Source organism: Theropithecus gelada, chromosome 6, assembly GCF_003255815.1.
Source record: "Theropithecus gelada isolate Dixy chromosome 6, Tgel_1.0, whole genome shotgun sequence".
Taxonomy (NCBI): Eukaryota; Metazoa; Chordata; class Mammalia; order Primates; family Cercopithecidae; genus Theropithecus; species Theropithecus gelada.
Genome location: NC_037673.1, coordinates 32454007 through 32471930, shown reverse-complemented (window position 1 = coordinate 32471930; position 17924 = coordinate 32454007). Strand labels below are relative to the sequence as shown.

The 17924-nt window shown below is 45.4% G+C and overlaps 1 protein-coding gene and 1 pseudogene across 1 annotated transcript in view; both read right to left on the bottom strand.

Moving 5' to 3' along the window:
• Window positions 1-9670, bottom strand: part of SUB1 (SUB1 homolog, transcriptional regulator) — a 68291-nt gene extending 58621 nt beyond the window's left edge. The window contains exon 1 of the mRNA XM_025386881.1: window positions 9387-9670. The gene's annotated coding sequence lies outside the window, so the exon portion shown is untranslated. The remainder of the gene's footprint in view (window positions 1-9386) is intronic.
• A 6589-nt stretch (window positions 9671-16259) lies between these two features.
• On the bottom strand, window positions 16260-17442 carry LOC112626587 (annotated as a pseudogene).
• Window positions 17443-17924: the final 482 nt, after the last annotated feature.

The following is a 17924-nucleotide window of genomic DNA, read 5'->3' as shown; positions in this document are numbered from 1 at the left end:
AGTGGAACAATCTCAGCTCACTGCAACCTCCGCCTCCCGGGTTCAAGCAATTCTCCTGCCTCAGCCTCCCAAGTAGTTGGGATTACAGGCACCTGCCACCACGCCCAGCTAATTTTTGTATTTTTAGTAGCGATGGGGTTTTACCGTGCTGGTCAGACTGGTCTGGAACTCCTGACCTCAGGTGATCAGCCCACCTCGGCCTTCCAAAGTGCTGGGATTGCAGTCATGAGCCACCGCTCCCGGCCACCATTAGACCTTTCAATGTGACTGCAAGCCTGAAGAGCACTACAAGCCAGTCTTTCCCTAAACCTCAACTTTAGACCTTCTTTCTTACTATTAACTAGTAGTGATTAAAGTCATGCTAGGTTGGACATCAGAAGTTCTCCATGGCTGGAGAAAAGAATCTCACCACTTCTGATACCCTATAATTCTTCCCCCTTACCCCGATACCCGCTCACCAAGGACTTGAGGGGTAAGCTTACGCTATGCAATGGGGTTCCCCTTTCCCCTCCACCTATGGAAAGTGGCAGTAGGTCCCACAGATTCAGTTCTTCTTTCAAGGTCAAGGACAGTGTAGGAAATGGTAACATCTTCCACTCCATTCAATTACCCTGGGGCCACCCACTGATGGTGGCCCTAAAGAGAAGAAAGAACTCCTGACTCACTTTTACAGGCTTGCTTTGAGTCCCACTTCCCCTTTACTCCTAGGAGGAAGAAGGACTTTATCATACTAGCAAATCTGAAGATTCTCTAAAGATATTCAATTATGCATCTATAGTCAGAGTAGACCCACAGTGTGAGGAAGACCAGGCTATGGCAATAGGGCTGCCCCTTAGGCAGAGTGGGGGTAGAAGAGTGAGGGTGGGAATAGGGGTGTTGGCTGAGGAGATGGAAGGGGAAGCAGAAGGCAGGGCAAATCTGGATGAGCATGAGATAGAGCCCAGTCAACAAAGCACAGTACCCATGAATGTGCAGCAATCTCCAATCCCAGCGCCAGCAGATCACTGGCCCCAGGGACTTAAGAAGCCTCAAGATGGCCTCACAGGAGTGCAAAGGAGATAAAAATAGTCTCTCTAGCACTTTGCCACCCAAGGGGTGATCCTCCAGCCAGCAGTGGCAGCATCACCCAAGCGTTTGTTAGACATGCAGAATCTCACTTCCCACCACCTAACTTAACAAGACCTCGGCATGATTTGAATGCACATTAGAGTGCTCTGAACCAGCTTGAGAACAAGCACAACTCAGTATTAAAACACAGTAGATGGTTCAACTGAGGCTGCATCTAGGCTTTGGTGCACATAAGAATTGCCTGGAAAGATTCTGATTCAGGCAGAATCAGAATTTTCGGGTGCAGAATTTGGGTAGGGCACAGGAATCTACATTTTTAGCAAATGCACAGATGATTCTGATTCCAGAAGTTCCAACTGCTTTACTTCTGAACAGAGGACATGAAGTTGCCACTTATGTGTGTGCAGAATAATATTTTAAATTCTTAACTCATTGTTTCCATGTATGTGTCTCTTTTGCTCATTGCCCATTTCCAGTAGATAGGCCATTTTGTGCCCGTTGCCATTTGGAAAGGGTGTAAGAAGACTGAGGCTAAAAAACAGAGAGAGAGACAGATAGACTTCTTCCTGACTGTGGCTCCCAAAAGTCTAAAGCCTTTGGTTGTATTTGTACAATGCAAACAAATGCCAGTAGACGGACAGGCTATTAAGTGCGAGTCCCAGTGGATTAGGAACTCAGAATTCAGTTGCAGTAGAAAATAAAGAAAGCAGAATATGGAGTGAAAATTGCACCAGCTACATGGGAAGGTTGGCAGGATTTTAGCTCAAGAACATTCTAAAGAGTCCTCTGGCAGGGCCCCTGGTGGGGCACCTCTGGTATAGCAGACTCTCTCAGCACTACCTCCAACTTTTCTCCAGGGAATCCTGGGCTTTTCTGCCAAATGTCTGATTTTTCCTTCTTCTTTCTTTGTGTATTTTCTCTATTCCTAAACATTGCCTTTAATGGCCCATCAGGAAACACCACCATGACCCTTTCAAACTAGAGGACCCCAACAACAGGGAAGGAAACAGCAATTCTTTTGATCCACTTTCTCCCGGGCCAGGGAAAACCCAGTATTTCAAAACACATTGCTTTTCCTACCATTCCTGGAGACAGAAGGAACCATGTGAGTCCTTCCTGGGTGAGGCCAGCCTCATGTCTGACCTGTTCTCCAATCAGCAGAGAAAAGGACAATGTTTCCCTTTTAAAACCAGATGAACTTTCACAGCTACTCCCAATATCTTCTTATCAATGTCATTTATCACTGGAAGTTAGGGTGAAATATGTATTAGCATTTGGCAGAAATGCCAGCTAATTGCAGCTAAGATAGTGTTGTAATTTCTACCCCTCTAAATTTCTCAACAGCAAAGTTCAGCTTTCCTAAAGCTTCAGGGTCTTCACAACCTGAAATGTCAACCCCGCAAAGACCAATTCCTATGAAAAAGCATTTGCTCTGTAATTGGTTATGGAAATGGAACCTTTAAGTGAGTTCCTGGAGTAACAATAGTCTGCTAGAGCAATGGCAACCCCATCCTCCTCTTTCTTGAAGTGAGCACCAGGTCTGAAGTACAGACATACTCAGGATAAGAGTAGAGTAATTCCCACACATAATCTCCAGTCTCTGTTATTTCTGTACAGGAACTTTTCCTAGTCCATCCAAAACACAGCAGGGTCTGGACTTGGACCAGTGCCATATCTCCAGACCTGCCCTAAGCCTCCACGGCAGCCTGTTCCAGGACTCCCCTGGGAAGAGCAGTGGGAGGCTCTCTCTCCTCCAAACCCAGCAAGGTTTCTGTTCACACTTTTCCAGAGTCAAAGTGGATTAAGCTGTCTAAAAGTGGGTACAGTTAACAGAAGTGACTCAAATTACAACCACTACCTCTGCCTACCCCCACTTCCTCTTTCACCACCTCTGAGAGGCACCTGTGGGTGCCTCCTCCTGCATTGGCGAGCCTTCCCCTTTGGCTGTAGCATATGTATGCATGTATGACGCCACCGCTCTGTGGTGGGACGCCAACTGGGGAGGAGTCTGTTGATTCTAGAGCAGCTGACTTCTGTCGTATCTCTCTCTAGAAATAGAGAGAAACCACAGAGGGAAGAAGGTGGGAAATGGGGCCAGGTGCAGTGGCTCACACCTGTAGTCCCAGAACTTTGGGAGGCGGAGGCGGGAGGATCACTTGAGGTCAGGAGTTCGAGACAAGCCTGGCCAACATGGTGAAACTTCATCTCTACTAAAAATACAAAAATTGGTTGGGTGTGGCAGTGCGCGCCTATAATCCTAGCTATTTCTATTATTATAACTTCGTAATATTTAATGAAATATTTAATGAAATGAGGCAGGAGAATTGCTCGAACCCAGGAGGCAGAGGTTGCAGTGAGCCAAGATCACGCCACTACACTCCAGCCTGGGTGACAGAGTGAGATTCTGTCTCAAAAAAAGAAAAAAAAGAAAGTGTGAAATGGGAAAATGAGGGATGACCAGTAAGTCTGGATCCTGGTAGTTCATTTCCTGCTCCCCTACTTTCTGAACCTTCGTGGCCCTTAGGTTCCATAAAGCATCACTGCGAGTCATCCCACTATCTCATTTCTCCATCATAGCTACACTATTTCTTCACTTATAATGTCTGCTTCTCTCACAATCAGCCAGGGACCTTTTTAAATTCAGATTTGTAACAACAGCCCATGGTAGAATAGTTAGGCACAGAGAAAGTGATTCAAATGTCAGTTGAATAAATAAAAGAACAACTTGATTATCACACACTATCCTGAAAGAACATGTGTGTCATAACAAAAAGTATTGGATATTATGTTTGGTGCTTTAAACACACACACACACACACACACACAAATATGAAACATCTTTTCTGCCATCCATGGGTTGACAGCTAAATAGAATACTCTTTTGTAAATAAGCATGACTATTTACACAAAACATATGGCAGCAGAATCAAAATATTGTATATTTATGAATGACTTATAAAACCCCACATAATGTTGTAGAGAATGGATTTAATAATAATTCTCCACGACAGTGGAGAGCACATTTTCTCTGTGGAATCTAGGAGGATTCATGACAAGAAAGAGGTGCTATCAAAAGAGCTTTCAAAACACTGCAAAGAGACCACCTGGAGATCAGGAAACACAGGGGAGAGCCAGGTGCATACTGGGTAGGAGCATGGGGCTGGTACAGCCTTGGAGGGTGCAAGAGAAGTGAGAAAGTCGGGGTTTTTAAGTTTGCTAGGGCCACTGTAACAAAGTACTGCAAACCGGGTGGCCTAAACCAGTGGTCCCCAATCTTTTTGGCACCAGGGACCAGTTTCATGGGAGACCATTTTTCCACGGACCTGGATCAGGAGCAGCAGAGAAGTGGGGGGACAGTTTCAGGATGATTCAAGCACATTACATTTATTGTGCACTTTATTTCTATTACTATAACATTGTAATATTTAATGAAATAATTATACAACTCACCATAATGTAGAATCCGTGGAAGACCTGAGCTTGTTTTCTTGCAACTAGACAGTCCCATCTGGGGATGATGGGAGACAGTGACAGATCATCAGGCATTAGATTCTCATAAGGAGCACACAACCTAGATCACTCGCATGCACAGCTCACAATAGGGGTTGTGCTTTTATGAGAATCTAATGCCAGCTCTGATCTGACAGGAGGCGGAGCTCAGGCGGTAATGTTCGCTTGCCCACTGCTCACCTCACCTCCCGCAGTGCAGCCTAGTTCCTAACTGGTCTATGGTACTGTTCTATGACCCTGGGATTGAGGGCCCCTGGCCTAAACAAAAGGAACTTTTGTTTTGTTTTGTTTTTGAGATGGAGTTTCACTCTTATTGCCCAAGCTGGAGTGCAATGACGTGGTCTCAGCTCACTGCAACCTCCGCCTCAGCCTCCCAAGTAGCCGGGATTACAGGCACCTGCCACCATGCCAGGCTAATTTTTTGTATTTTTAGTAGAAGGAGGTTTCACTATGTTGGCCAAGCCAGTCTTCAACTCCTGACCTCGGGTGATCCACCCACCTCAGCCTCCCAAAGGGCTGGGATTACAGGCATGAGCCACTGCGCCCAGCCCAGAACTTCTTGTTTCATACCTCTGGAGGTTAGAAGTCCAAAACTTAAATATCAGGAGTGTTAGTTCCATCTAAGGGCTATGAGGGAAGGATCTGTCCAGGTCTCTCTCCTTGGCTTATAGATGGCCATCTTCATGTTCAGATGTCAGTCTCCCTGTGTACATGTCTGTCTCCAAATTTCCCCTTTGTATAAGGACACCAGGCATATGGGACAAAGGCCCACCCTAGTGACCTCATTTTGATCTGATTACCTTGTAAAGATTACATTCTGAGGTACCGGGGATTAGGACTTCAACATATTCATTTGGAGGGGAATACAATTCAAACTGTCATGCAGATGCCCTGGAAGCACTACAGATGAGGATGTGTTCCTGGCTTAGTTCGAATTCTAGATCTCCAGTCAAAAGGTTTTTTTTTAATTACCCCATTACCACACTACCACCCCAGCCCCCAGATCTTCTCATCACACATGTTTTTTTCTTTTTTCTTCTTTTTCTTGAGACAGAGTTGCACTCTTGTTGCCCAGGCTGAAGTGCAATGGTGCAATCTCGGCTCACTGCAACCTCTGCCTCCCGGGTTCAAGTGATTCTCCTGCCTCAGATCCCAGCCAGCTGGGATTACAGGTGCACACCATCACACCCAGCTAATATTGGCATTTTCAGCAGAAACTGGCTTTCTCCATGTTGCTCAGGCTGGTCTCAAACTCCTGATCTCAGATGATCTGCCCACCTCAGCCTTCCAAAGTGCCGGGATGGGATTACAGGCATGAGCCACTATGCCTGGTCTCACACATGCTTTTTATGACTGCTAGAAAACAAGGGCTCTTTGGAGTCGCTCGTGCCTGTGGAATCTCCTGCAGGACTTTCAAAAGTGAGTTGTTAGGCTTGGCTCAGTGGCTATGCCTGTAATCCCAGCACTTTGGGAGGCCAAGGTGGGCAGGTTGCTTGAGCTCAGGAGTTTGAGACCAGTCTAGGCAACATGGCGAGACTCCCGTCTCTACAAAATAAATAAATACATAAATACATAAATACATAAACAAATAAATGTGACTCCCTAGCAGTCCTTCAACCTCTTGGTGGGAGCACTGACATTGTGATGCAGAGGTTAAAACTGCCAGACATGCAAATTCTCAGTTCAGTGTGCAGACAGAGCACAGGCAGGTGACTCAGTCTTGGCTATCGGGACCTGATGTGGCTTCTGCTGGGAACCTTTGGCAAAGCACATCTCCATTAATAACTAAAAGATGCAGGAATGGGAACACCCCTCCCTTCCTGGCCTGGACATGGCCTGGTAAGGATGTAATGCTTGGGAGCTCCAAAGTGATTTTTTTTTTCTTTTTCCAGAGACGCAGTCTCGCTCTGTCACCCAGGCTGGAGTGCAGTGGCGCGATCTCCGCTCACTGCAACCTCCACCTCCCGGGTTCAAGCAATTCTCCTGCCTCAGCCTCCCGAGTAGCTGGGATTACAGGCAGCCACCACAGTGCCCAGCTAATTTTTGCATTTTTAGTAGAGGCAGGGTTTCACCATGTTGGCCAGGCTGGTCTCGAACCTCTGACATCAAGTGATCTGCCCACCTTGGTCCAAAGTGATTTTAAAACCATGAAAGGAGATGGCACTAAAACATTAGAACAGCGGAGCAGGAAAATGAAAACCTTTTTTCAACTTTGGTAGGCTGATATCCATATGCTAAGCCTTGGAACCTATCAATTTTACCTTATAGATTTGAGTTAAGGATCTTGAGATGAAATTATCCTGAATTATCTGGGTGGACCCTAAACATAATCACAAGTGTACTCATGAGAGGGAAGCAAAGGAGATTTGACAACAGAAGTAGGGGAGGAGATGATGGAAGCCAGAGGTTGGAGTGATTTGAGGAAGGAGTCACCAGCCAAGGAATGCAGAGAGCCTCCAGCAACTAAAAAATGCAAGAAAACAGATCTTCCCTAGAGCTCCCAGAAAAAAAACAGCCCTGCCAACTGACTTTAGTCCAGTGAAACTGATTTTAGACTCCGGCCTCCAGAACTATAAAAGAATAAAGTTGTGCTGTTTTAAGTCAAGTTTGTGGTAATTTGTCATAGCAGCAGTAGGAAATTAATACAACAACCTAAAACTGAACCAACCCAGGGAACATGCTTCCTCTTGATTTCTTGTAAAATGGCATCATTTGTTAAACTCCAAATTTTGTAAGCTACTTTTAGCAAGGCTTGGGACTACAAGTAAGTCCCAAGCATCCTAAAACATACTTTTAACATGACTGCTGGCAGTTTTAGTGGAGCTATTAGTCAGGATATTGGTTCAGCTGCTAACACAGGAAGAATTTTTTTTTTTTTTTTTTTTTTTTTTTTTTGAGACGGAGTCTCATTCTTGTCACCCAGGCTGGAGTGCAAAGGTTTGATTTCAGCTCATTACAACTTCCACCTCTCGGGTTCAAACGATTCTCCCACCTCAGCCTCCCGGGTAGCTGGAATTATAGGCACCCACCATCATGCCTGGCTACTTTTTGTAGAGACGGGGTTTCACCATGTTGGCCAGGCTGGTCTTGAACTCCTGACCTCAGGTGATCTTCCAGCCCTGGCCTCCCAAAGTGCTGGGATTACAGGTGTGAGCTGCCACGCCCAGCGCCCCCCCCCCCACCTGCCTTTTTTTTTTAAAAGGAGGACTGGTAGTGCAGCTCTGCTTTGAGAGTTTTGCTCAGAAGTAGTTTTCTTTATTTAGCATATTGGATACCTCTCACTTTCTTTTTTTAGTAGTGATAAAATAAGTAGCAATATTTTTATATAAGAGTATGTTTTATTGCACTGCCATTCCTGGGGGTTGTCCTCATCCTCATGGTCCAAGATGACTTGCCACAAATACAACTGCAAGCTAGCCAAGAAAAGAGGGGCAGGCCCAAAGACAGGGCACACCCCAGAAAGCTGCAACACTTCCATTCACAGCGCGCTGGTCAGAACTTGGTCTCCGTCTACACCTACTTGTCAGGGAAGCTGGAAGTCTTTAGTTGAATGCGCACAATTAGAAACACAAAAATAAAAATAAAAGAGCATGTATATACTCTTTTATTTTTGAGATGAGACCATAAGTGGTCTCTGTTTCAGTTCTGTTTTAGAAATGATGACATGAGCATTTAAGTTAAAATCAAGAAGGCTTTAGCATCTCAGGACGAATGACCCTAATATTCAATCCTACTGATGAAACTTAACTCATTCCAGATCTCCCCTTGTCTACTGCCATGGTTTAAGAATTTGTGGGGGCCGAGGGTGGTGGTTCAAGCCTGTAATCACAGCACTTTGGGAGGCCTAGGTGAGTGGATTGCTTGAGCCCAGGAGTTCAAGACCAGCCTGGGCAACATCCTTACTAAAAATACAAAAACTAGCTGGGTGTGGTGGCACGCACCTGTCGTCCCAGCTACTCGAGAGGCTGAGATGGGAGCATCACTTGAACCCAGAAGGTCGAGGCTGCAGTGAGTCGTGATCATGCCTGGGTGACAGAATGAGACCCTGTCTCAAAAAAAAAAAAAAAAGAATTTGTGGGGAGGGTAGCAGCAGATTCTGCAATATGTAAGAAAGAAACAAATGGTGCCCTTCCCCATTACCTTCCCCTCATGCCCAGGGCACCTCTTTGAAATAATAGTGCTCTGGGAAGACACTGAAACAATGCATTGCTCAGAGGAAGCAAACCCATACTGCTTTGCAGATAGGCACAGTAATTCTTGGGGATTCCCAAGGCTGCTGAGTTTATTTCTCCTGTGAGTTATGCTGAAAACCCCCAACCCTTAGTAAATAACCTGAACCAGTCTTGTTGCTACATTGCTTGGTAGATTTCAGAGTCACTCACTGCAGGACACAGAGGCTGGAACATTCCACTCACTAAGTGAGAAGAGTGAGAAGCCATTTTCAACTACACCCTGTAGTTCACGGTGTTATCTGGAGCCAGAGTGAATGCCGGTTGCCATGGCACTGCTTTAAATTGTGCCTGTGCTAACACATCTCATCACAATGTCACATGCTGCTCCCATACACTAGATAGATAGAGCCACATCTATCTCTTCCTTTTGTTTACCAATTGATGCCTGAGCTCTGCACTAGGAATCGAGATACATCAGCCAGAAAGCAAATCATGTGGATGCCACACCTCCCTAGTACATTTATAAGGGGTTGAAAACACCTGAATTAGGCAACAAGCGATCTGAGTTCTACTCACAGTTCTCCACTCTGTGGCTTTGGACAAATTCCTTAAAATCTCTGACCCTTGGTTCCTCACCTGTACAATGAATGAGATGGAGTAGAATATCTCTGCAGTATCTTCCTGATGTAATGTCTCTGATTCCTGCACGCAGTTTTGAAGCAGCGGAAGCTCTGCAGAGAATCAACATCAAAGTGTGAGTAAGGCAATTCCTGTAAGCAGTTGCACGGCCCTGCCCTGCTGACTGTTTCTGAAATTCCCCTCCACCATCTCTGAGCTGTTAGGGATTTGTTTTGAGTTAATTTTCTGGCAAGATGCCACTTGCCAAAAGGTCCCTACTGGCGCACTAAGAGGACTGTTTTCAGCTTGGAGTATTATTTGCCTTGGAAATGCTTTCTTCTCAAGCTAGTCACTGGTTCAGTGCTCACAATTTTGGTCACAAAGATAGCTATACCTCTGAATAAAGTAAGTTCTGAAACTAGACACTTTGGGATGCAGAGGTAGGAGAATCACTTGAGTTCAGCAGTTCAAAACCAGCCTTGGCAACATAGTGAGACCCATCTCTACTAAAAATACAAAAATTAGCCTGGTGTGGTGGTGCGTGCCTGTAGTCCCAGATACTCAGGAGGCTGAGGCAGAAGAATCACTTGAACCCAGGAGGCAGAGGTTGCAGTGAGCCGAGATTTCACCACTGCACTCCACCCTGGGCAACAGAGTAAGACTCCGTCTCAAAAAAAAAAAAAAAAAAAACTGGGCTCTCACTTTCAAATTCTCCTTTACAGCCTATCTCAATTATTTGTGAAAATCCTCACATGGGCTCTTATGTATAATCCACAAACAAAAATTTGGCCTGGGATGTAAGGGTAACAAGGGTAATAGAGCGTCTTGGCTCAAACCAGGGATATGCAACTCATAGGAAAAAAAAAATCTAGGGCCTTGATAGCAATCATTGTCTTTTTTATTTTTGAGACAGGGTCTCGCTCTGTCACCCAGGCTAGAGTGCAGTGGTGCGATCTCGGCTCACTACAGCCTCAACCTCCTGGACTCAAGCCATCCTCCCACCTCAGCCTCCCAAGTAGCTGGGACCACAGGCACATGCTATCATGCATGGTGAATTGTTGTTGTTGTTGTTGTTGTTGTTTTGAGACAGAGTCTCGCTGTATTGCCCAGGCTGGAGTGCAGTGGCGCAATCTTGGCTCACTGCAACCTCCACCTCCTGGGTTCAAGTGATTCTTTTGTCTCGGCCTCCCTAGTAGCTGGAACTACAGGTGTGCACCACCAAGCCTGGCTAATTTTTGTATTTTTAGTAGAGACGGAGGGGTGGGGGTGGAGGGTTTGCCACATTGGCCAGGCTGGTCTTGAACTCCTGACCTCAGCCTCCCAAAGTGCTGGGATTACAGGCATAAGCCACTGTGCCCGACCCAGACTCTGTGCATTTTTTGCAGAGACAGGATCTCACTATATTGCCCAGGGTGGTCTTGAACTCCTGGGTTCAAGCGATCCTCCAGCCTCAGCCTCCCCAGGTGCTGGGATTAGAGGCGTGAGCGACTATGCCATGCCACAATCACCATCTTGATAACAAGGTTTGTCCACCTCAGTTTGCCTGATAGGGAGTGAGAGGAAAATCTAGACAGACTTCACAGAGAAGATGAAACATTGGCTGGCTCTCAAAGAATGAAGGCTGGATCCAGTGATGATGGCTTTGGGGGAAGACCTGATGAAGCAGATAGATGCCCATGCTTTGCCCCTGAACTGACTGACCTCCCCTTTCCAAACTTCAGTTGGAGCACTTGTACATTCATTCTATATTTTTCAGTCTTCTATCTTTTAAAATGTCCTAATCTTAGAATTAAGGCAAAAAGATAATTGTATGTCCTTTCACTGTCATGCTGGATCTTTGTCCAAACAGGTCCACCCAAGTGTTATTTATCTGGAGAACGTACCTTTGTTTGACTCGTTAATTATTATTATTAGGGTCCAGATTCTAGGAAGTTACCTGTTAACTTGTAGGTTTTTGTCTGTTAGAGATGCAAGTGATTCCTATTCTGTATAAAAGACAATCCTAAACATTATAGTTTATTCACCTGTAGGACATAAATTAGATTTCCCTTTAACCTAGCTAACTTATTTCAGCATGTCTTTTCTGCTATATAAACCTCTGTTCCATGAATTCTCCTTCACCCAGATTTATTATCTCTCTGGTCCCTTCATTAAATGTGTTAGATTAGTATTTGACACATGCTCACTATATATTTGATGACAGCATGTTTTTAACTCTTAGAGGGAGACTCAGCCTAAAAAAATAAAGAAAATTATCCTTTGGCATTCATTTAACAAATATTTATCGAACAACTTTTTTTTTTCTTTTTTTTTTTTTAAGATGGAGTCTCGTCCCGTCGCCCAGGCTGGAGTGCAGTGGCGCAATCTCGGCTCACTGCAACCTCTGCCTCCCAGGTCCCAGTTCAAGGAATTCTCCTGCCTCAGCCTCCCAAGTAGCTGGGATTACAGGTGCGTGCCACCATGCCCAGCTAATTTTTGTATTTTTAGTAGAGATGGGGTTTCGCCATGTTGGCCAGGATGGTCACGAACTCCTGACCTCAAATGATCCACCTGCCTTGGCCTCCCAAAGTGTTGGGATTACAGGTGTGGGCCACCGCACCCGGCCTATTGAACAACTATTATAGGCATCTTAGTCTGTTTAGGCTGCTAGAACAGAATACCATAGACTGGGTAGCTTATAAACAACAGAAATTTATTTCTAACAGTTCTGGTGATTGGGAAGTTCAAGATTACAACACTGGCATATTTGGTATCTAGTGATAGCCTACTTACTGTTTCACAGATGGCCTCACAAGGCAAAAGGGGCAAAGGAGCTCTCTAGAGCTCCTTTTATGAGGACACTTATTCTATTTTTGAAGGTACTACCCTCAAGACCTGATCAATTCCCAAAGACCCACATCTCCTAATATCATCACACTAGGGGTTAGGAGTTCAACATATAAATGTTGAGGGAAGCCTGGGCAACAATGGCAAAACCTCATCTCTACCAAAAAAAAAAAATATATATATATATGTATATATAAATACATATATCTAGTATATATATAGCACATATATAGTACATATATAGTGTGTATATATACATATATAGTACATATATATAGTGTGTATATATATACACACACATGCGTGCGTGCACACACACACGCGCATACACACAAAAATCGGCCTAGCATGGTGGTGCCCAGTAGCTGCCAAGTCCCAGCTACTTGGGGGGCTAACCCTCAGGGATCACTTGAGCCCCAGGGGTCGAGGCTGGAGTGAGCCATATTCGCCCTACTGCAAAGGGTCTCAGTTTGTCACCCTGTCTCAAAAAAAAAAAAAAAAGAAAATACAGGGGGAGATATTACAGAGAACAAAATACATGTGGTCTCTGCCCTCACACAGCAAACATTCTAAAGGAAGAAAGATTGCAAATACATCAATAAATTATAGACTATGATTAGGGCAATTAAGAAAAATACGTAAAGTGCTGTGACAGAGATTATTGGGGTAGGCAGTCACAGCAGGCCTCTCTGAGAAGGTGACATGAAGCTGAGACTTGAAAGACAGAAGCCAGCTCTGCAAAGAGGGAGCAGGGAAAGGTTCCAAGAAGGAAGCAACAAGCACAGTGGCCCTGCAGTGGAGCCAGCTTCAGAGTGTCCTGGGAACTAGAAGGCCAGATGACAAGGGTGGGATCCATCAAAGGCAAGATGGCCTGAGATGTAGTCAAAGAGGTAGTGTGGAAATTAAACTTTTAATGTCAGGACTTGTCATTACTAAGAACTAAGGAAGGAAGAAGGGGGCTGATCGCCACCTAGAAACTGGGTGGCCTTCACATCTTAATTATTTTATTATACTATTTTATTTTTGATACAGGGTCTCACTCTGTCACCCAGGCTCGAGTGCAGTGGTTCGAACATGGCTCACTGCATCCTTGACCTCCTCCTGGACTCAGGTGATCCTCCCACCTCAGCCTCCTGGGTACCTGGGACTACAGACACACACCACCAAGTGTGACTAATTTTTTGCATTTTGTGTAGAGTTGGGATTTCACCATTTTACCCAGGCTGGTCTTGAACTCCTAGGCTCAAGCAGTCTGCCCACCTTAGACTCCCAAAATGCTAGGATTACAGGTGTGAGCCACCATGCCTGACCACAACTTAGTTATTTTAATACATCAGATTATCGGCTTTCTTTTAGCTTTCTTAATGTTAATATCTTACATACCATGGTGCAGTACATTTTTCAAAAATAAAAGATTGATCCTGGTACAATACTATTAACTATTCTACTAAACTCAGATTCTTCCAATTTCTCCAGTTTTTCCACTATATTATTTTCTCTGTTCCAGGATACCACATTGCATCATTTGTCATATCTCTTTAGTCCCCTCTAATCTGTGACAGTTTCACAGTCTTTCCTTGTTTTTCTTGACCTTGGCACTCTCAAAGAGTGCCGGGTATTTTGTAGACTGTTTCTCAATTTGAATTTTTCTGATGTTTTCTCATGATTAGACTCAGGTTATGAATTTTAAGGACGAAACAACAGAGGTCATGTGACAAGCATTCTTTTACTTCTTTTTTTTTCATTCTTGGCTGACCAAAAAAAAAAAGCCTGGCTGAGAACTGTCTTGTGACACTCAGGGGAGGAGAGATATTGTAATATTCAGGTGAAGAAGGGGAAGGTTTTCATGAAACTGAGGTGGGGAGAAGGATTTCATGTTATTTCACAAAGAGGGAGAAACATGATCATAAGTGAGTAAGTTCAAAAGTCTGGCTTTGGGTCGGGTGTGGTGGCTCACGCTTGTAATCTCAGCACTTTGGGAGGCCAAGGCAGGTGGATCACCTGAGGTCAGGAGTTCAGGACCAGCCAGGGCAACATGGCAAAACCTTGTCTCTATTAAAAATACAAAAAATCAGCCAGGAGTGATGGCACACACCTGTAATCCCAGCTACTCAGGAGGCTGAGACACGAGAATCACTTGAACCCAGGAGGTGGATGTTGCATTGAGCTGAGATCATGCCATTGCACTCCAGCCTGGGTGACAGAGCGAAACTCCGTCTCTAAAACAAGTCTGGCTTCAGTCAAATACTCTGATAGCATGCATATCAAATAGGACACAGTGTCCAGCAAAATTTTTAAAAGCTGGGGTTTCGCTAAGGTTTGAACCCTTTCTCTCATGGGGAGTTTAAGTCGTGTGAAGCTCTATTGTGGGGTTGTTTCTGTTCATCAGTAGGTAAAGATAGTGTCGCACACAATTAGATTTGAAGTGATTCCAAGACTAGGGGAGGTTGGCAAAGGGTTTTAGACCAGAGACTGGTATTCTGAGCTGAAGAAACAGTATAGTGAAAGGCATGCAGGTGTGAGGGAGCACTTGGCATATTCAAGTAATTGGATTGCTTGAAGGGTAGGATGAGCAAGGGAAGCAGTGAGAGATAAGATTAGAAAAGAGTCAGGGGCCACAGCAGGAAGGGCCTTCTACACCATGTGAAGGTATTCGGGATCTTATAAATGATCCAGAAGTCAACAATTCACTTCATTCTGAACCATGGTCCAAAGCCCAGCCCAATCCAATTACCTTGCAAGTTTAAGTCACACATTTCAGGCAAAGGTAAGGGGCAAGTTCACCATTTGCTCAGGCAACATTCCTTATCAGTTGGTCAAGACTATTAGCTAATATGTTATGGAAAACAGCACCTTGTTACTATTGGATCGGCCATCACCAATATTTATTTTGTGCTACTGAAAGGAGTGGTTGTGTGTCTCAGACATCCTCATTCATTTCTTGTACTGACTGTGTGATTACATGTTCTCTTTTTCTCTAGATCTTTCTATCTTCTCCTTTATAGTTGCCTTGGCACCTTCCACTAATCATTAAATGTTGATTCAATCTCAAGCCCTTTTCTCACCCTATGCTCTTCCTCCCTATATGATTTTATCTAGCCTTGCGCTTCCCTTGCTACCCATGTCCTGAAAATGTGTTTGTTTGTTTATTTATTTTCTTGAGACAGAGTCTTGCTCTGTTGCCCAGGCTGGAGTACAGTGGCTCAATCTCGGCTCACCGCAACTTGCGCCTCCCAGGTTCAAGCAATTCTCCTGCCTCGGCATCCTGAGTAGTTGGGATTGCAGGTGCCTGCCACCACACCCAGCTAATTTTTGTACATTTAGTAGAGACAGGGTTTTGCCATGTTGGCCAGGCTAGTTTCAAACTCCTGACCTCAGGTGATCTGCTTGCCTCAGTCTCCCAAAGTGCTGAGATTACAGGCGTGAGCCACCGTGCCTGGCCAACGTCCTGAAAATTTAAAAATCTATTCCACCTGAATTGCCACCTAAAGCTCTAGGCTGTACTTTTAACTGGTTCCTGGCTTCTGACCCTTCTGTAACACATGAACCTCAAGCTCAGCATGTTCAAAACAAAACTTTGAGGGGTCGGTGGCTCACGCCTGTACTCTCAGCACTTTGGGAGGCCAAGGCAGGCGTATCACAAGTTCAGGAGATTGAGACCATCCTGGCTAACACAATGAAACCCCATCTCTACCAAAAATACAAAAAACTAGCTGGGCGAGGTGGCGGGCGCCTGTAGTCCCAGCTACTCGGGAGGCTGAGGCAAGAGAATGGCATAAACCCGGGAGCGGAGCTTGCAGTGAACCGAGATCCCGTCACTGCACTCCAGCCTGGGCGACAGAGCGAGAATCCGTCTCAAAAAATAAATAAATAAATATGTTTACAAATCATAGTAATTGTTTTTCCTCTTGATTCAACATTTCTCCCTCCCCTAACAGGAGCCCTAGAGCCTGAAGAGCATGTACATTACTAACCAAATATACAATCCAGCCGCCCTGTCCAAACAGGAATCTGATTACTAATGGACGAGAATCAGGGCTGCACTCAAGGGATGGGAAGCAGTAACTATGATCTCAGGGAGAATGGGTACTGAGGGTGCCACCAGTCAGAGTCAAAAGCTGTGCACTGGGTCCAGGATGACTTGTGCACCCTGTTCACTGTGCAGTTTCCGACCACCACAGACAGGGGAATCTTGGAACACCAGTCTCACTCGATGATGCCACATGTCCGTGCTCACACTGATAGTAAACAGAGTGAATATCATTCCCATGACAATGGGTATAAAGATGAAATTGAGGGTGGTGACCTGCAGTAGGCAGCAGTCCTGGTATGGATTAGTATGAACATCTTGGTACTGAACGGGAGGCTGCAATCCTCCTGTACACTTGCTCTTTAACCTAGGGGACTGTTTTTTTAACTTGAAGTTGAATTTCCACATTGGTTCCTGTCTTTTCCCAACAATCTTTCTGCACCAGAAAAGTAAGTATTTGGAATTCTTTAATGTGCTTTAAAGCACATTAAAGCACCAGAAAGTGCCAGAAAGTACCAGAAATTCTTTAAAGCACCAGAAAGCTGGGGTTGCTTTCTGGAATGGCTGGATTCTTGGAGATTGGAGCAGCAAATGGCTCATACATATATGGTACAGAGATCGGATCACACAAGCCCGGAGACAGCGCAGCTTCTCCATTGACTCTGGTCTCAGACGCAAAGGCAGGGAAGCATCCAGCGTGTAGTGCCTTCGGTACAACCTGATCCAAAAGGCAGCAGTGCAAATGACAGTCCAAGCATTCTTACAAATCAGAGAAAATTTCACAAGGTCCTCAAGACGGATATAGGAAGCCAGCAACAGCGAAATATCCATGGGATACTCCTCTCCTCCAGCCCGCTCCAGTTCTTCTTTGTGCCTCTTGCTTTTCTTTTTTCTGGAGACAGTTCTCTCACGGATGCTTTCCTCCTGGGCGTCCATCTCATCACTGCTGTCGATGATGTCACAGGGCTCCCCAGCCCCAGAAAGAGCTTCCTCTGCAGGAACCTGAGAGGCTTCCAAGCCACAAAGAGATTTTACTTCCTGCTGAACAGCGTTGGCTACGGCTTTCTTGACTCGTCCAGACCTCACGACCGGCGGATTCGAGTTGGCGTAATCCGTCTCGGTCACTCGGCCGAAGCAGGCGTCGTGGGCCTGGAACTTGGGTCGCTTTCCTCCGTTGGGCATGGCGACCGTACCGGGGCGTGGCCTGCCTAGCGGGCGGGGCCCGGGGTCCTGTCTCCCGCGTGAGAGCAGGCCCCGGAAGCCGCACGCCAGCTCCGCCCGGCTCCGCGGCCATCCCACACCGGAGGCCGCTAACTCGCCTACGACTGGCTATTTTTTGTATTTTTTGTAGAGACGGGGTTTCGCCATGGCCTCAAACTCCTGAGCTTAAATCCTCCCGCCTCAGGCCCCGATGAGCCACTATGCCCGGCCAAATTTGTCGATTTTTATACCCATGTTTTCCCCTTTTCCCCATATACTTGATGTCACCTCTTCATCTCTCATCTGAACTATTATTTCATCATAGGACTTACCACTCTCTGTAGTGATTTATTCGGATTAGATCTATGTTGAGGAATAGGCACCGGATGCTCTGTGGCGCTAGTTCTTACCCATATATGTATGAAACCTGGGCAAGCCCCATAGTTTATCTTTCATTCTAAGAGGTAAAAAATATTCCGATCACGGCCCGACGTGGTGGC